At 51.9% G+C, this 3,349-nt stretch overlaps 1 pseudogene; it reads right to left on the bottom strand.

Annotated features, from left to right (window-relative positions):
• Positions 1–2,080: 2,080 nt before the first annotated feature.
• Positions 2,081–2,536, bottom strand: LOC129405021 (uncharacterized; annotated as a pseudogene).
• Between the last annotated feature and the right edge of the window lie 813 nt (positions 2,537–3,349).

Genomic DNA, 3,349 nt, shown 5'->3' with positions numbered 1-3,349 from the left:
GGCACTCTCCCCGCCTTCCTTTGCAATGGCAAACATTAAAACTATGTAGAAGAAACGGAACCTCGAAGAGGAGTTAGTGCAGAGTTGGAGTCTGGGTTGTTTAGTTTTCTCTGAAAGTCCGAGTGTAATGGTGGCACCACTCACATGTAAATTATTTTTGTGGTGACAGAAATGAAGATTTCTGGGTCCCATCTCAGAACAATGGACTTAGGACCAAGGGAAGGAAAAGCAGACAGTGTATGCATTGAATGGCACCGGCACCGGTGGGTCCACAGAGGTCCAGAGGAACCTGGGGGAAGGGGCGGGCTTAGCAGGGAAGGAGCATGATACGATTCTAGTTTCAGAAAATAGGCCACAGGAACATGCACCGGCCGCAGCTCCTGACCTTCTGCTTGCTAATAAGAAGGTAAATACCTACCATTATTGACTGAAAGGGAAAAAAAAACAGTGCTCCTTGGACCTCAAGTGTGCACTCACTTAATCAGCATATAGAAGGCGGTTGGTTTGTCCTGGTACCAAAATAGTAAGTAGCTATCAGTGTGGGCTGACCAGTTCCAGCTGTCTAAAATTACACTGGCGGGGGATGAATCAGAGCTTCACGCAACATCCTTGTCTACTGCATGTGGTTTACTCGGCACCTAATTTGTTTATTTGGGGGACAGGGAGTGGATCAGGGGGCGAGGGGGAGGGCCTTCTCCAGAGCTGGCAGTATTAGCTCTGTGTTCAGGAGTGACCACTGGCGGGCTGACACAGAATGGACGTACCGAGCCCTCGAATCGCCCCTCCTCCACGCCCAGTCTTTGCCCTGTGCTTTCAGGAGGTGCTAGCTTGGGAGCAGGTTCTCTCCTGCTCCGCCTCACCTTGAGTTTAACAAAGCAACTGTCTCTGGCCAGGAAGATAAAGCAACGCATATTTATTTCCAAAGAGCTGCATTTCACTGAGCGAGGAGCCGAAGCAGGTGGGAAGGACAGAGACCAGCAAGCCGAGCACTGATGCAGGAAAACAGGCCGTGGGGAAAATCAGAAAACTTATGCACTCTGTGTGGGGTTTGGGAATTGACTTACGTTTTACTATTCCCCGCCCCTGCCTCCACTTTGATGCATAGGGGAGAGAATTAGAGCAGAGGTACTCCCACAGGGGATGCTGAGTTACGGCCTTTCATGCGCATACAGAAGGAGGCAAAGTGGACAGGGCCAGGGTGGAGCGTAAGGGAAAGTCACCTTCAGAAAATAAATTCCAGTTCAGGGCCTGAGAAATGGTGTGGCAGGGAAGGCTCTGGCCTGGCAAGTGCCCAGGCTGGGCTCCTTGGCGGCTTCCCACAGGCTCCTTGGGACCTCAGGAGCCATCCCTGAGCACAGAGCCGGGAGTCAGTCTTGAGTCTGCTGGTTATGGTCCCACAACCCAACCCAAACCCACCAACCAAACCACATCCCCGATGAGGGCAGCAGTGAGTCTACGTGGGACCAGTCCTGATTAGATGGCTTCAGTTTCAGATGGTTCCAGGATTGTTTGTTAAAAATTCCTCAGAATATCTTTTTTGCTTTCTGCTTCACACACACACACACACACACACACACACACACAACACACACACATTTGAGCCGTTAGCGTGTGAGCACACACACACATATACATTTGAGCATTTAGCAAATGTAGGAGAAAAAAATACACACTCACACAGACAGACACGCACACATGAGCATGTGGCAAATGTAGGAAAAATACACACACACAGGGGCCGGAGCGATAGCACAGCGGGTAGGGCGTTTGCCTTGCATGCGGCCGACCCGGGTTCGATCCCCGGCATCCCATATGGTCCCCCAAGCACCGCCAGGAGTAATTCCTGAGTGCAGAGCCAGGAGTAACCCCTGAGCATCGCTGGGTGTGACCCAAAAAGCAAAAAAAAAAAAAAAATACACACACACATAGACACACACACACACACACACACATTTGAGCATTTGGTAATTGCAGCACTGTAGCACTGTAGCGCTGTCATCCCGTTAATCATAGATTTACTCGAGCTGGCGCCAGTAGCGTCTCCATTTGTCCCAGCCCTGAGATTTTAGCATCGTACACTTTATGCCCTCTCTCCGCGGATGCTGCACCCGGCTGGATGTCCTTGGGCATAACGGTGACCGCGCGGCGTGGATGGTGCAAAAGTTGGTGTCCTCGAAGAGCCCCACCAGGTCGGCCTCGCTCGCCTCCTGCAGCCCCAGCGCCGTGAGGGCCGAGCCCTGGGAGCGCGGGTCGGTCGTGAAGTCCTGCGCGGTTTGCCACCCCGCTGGGCCGGCAGCGTGCGGATGGGCAGCTCGTGGACCCCTGGGAGCGGCGGGTCTCGCGCAGCCCACGGTGCCCGGCGGGCAGCGGTGCGGCTTCTTCGCGCCGCCGTGGCTGGCGCACTCTTGCGGGCCTCCTTGGTGGCCAGCTTGGGGGGCGCCTTCCCCCCCGTTGACTTCAGTCCGCTTAGTACGAGCCCTCTCGGTCTTCCCAACTCAGCTGGAGACTCCTTCGGGGTGAGGGAAACGAGACCCATTTTTGCTACTGTTGTGGGCATATTTAGTACATCACGGTCAAGCGTAGGAGGGAAAATACATACACTCACACAGACACACACACACATTGTCAATGTCTGGGTGTGTGAGTTTGGAGGGGTGACTGACTGTCTTGTGTCACTACCTACTGATTCTTCTTTCTGCTTTAACATTTCACCCTGCAGCTTGTCCTGACAGCAGCTCTCTTCTAGAAATAAATAAGGACCAAAGGGTAATCATTCTTCACATTGCCTTGATATGATCGTTGATTTTATATACCAGCTCAGCGGGGCCACACTGCACAGGTAATTGGACCAACACTATTTAGTATTTTCTGCAAAAGTGATTTCGGGGAAGAGAAACATTTGAATGTGGACGGTGTCGCAAAGCGGGTTGTCCTCCATTCTGTGGAAGGCCTCTTCCAATCGGTGGAAAGGCTTTGTAGGTAAAGACAGACCTCACCCAGGCAAGAGGGATTCAGGGAACACTCTCTTTGGTCCTGACCCACAAGTCTTGCAAAGATCTGCAGTCTGGCTGGCCTACTCTGAAGGTTTTGGACCAGCCACACCTCCATAATCATATGAGCCAAAGCCTTAAAATAAATCTATAGACAGACAGCAGCAGGCAGGGGGCGTGAGGTGGGGAGGACAGGAAATATCCTGGTAGCTCTTTTTCTCTAGAGAACACTGATTTATGCAAGAAATAAATAGTGCTTCCACATAAGTTATCCAGTAGGTGGAGTATAAACGTCATAAACGTCATTTGTGCTAAACAACTTCCACAACCGTCTCAAACTTCCTGCACTGGGAACAGAC

This window comes from Sorex araneus, chromosome 5 (genome assembly GCF_027595985.1).
Source record: "Sorex araneus isolate mSorAra2 chromosome 5, mSorAra2.pri, whole genome shotgun sequence".
NCBI classification, from domain to species: Eukaryota; Metazoa; Chordata; class Mammalia; order Eulipotyphla; family Soricidae; genus Sorex; species Sorex araneus.
This window is presented reverse-complemented; position numbering and strand designations above follow the sequence as displayed.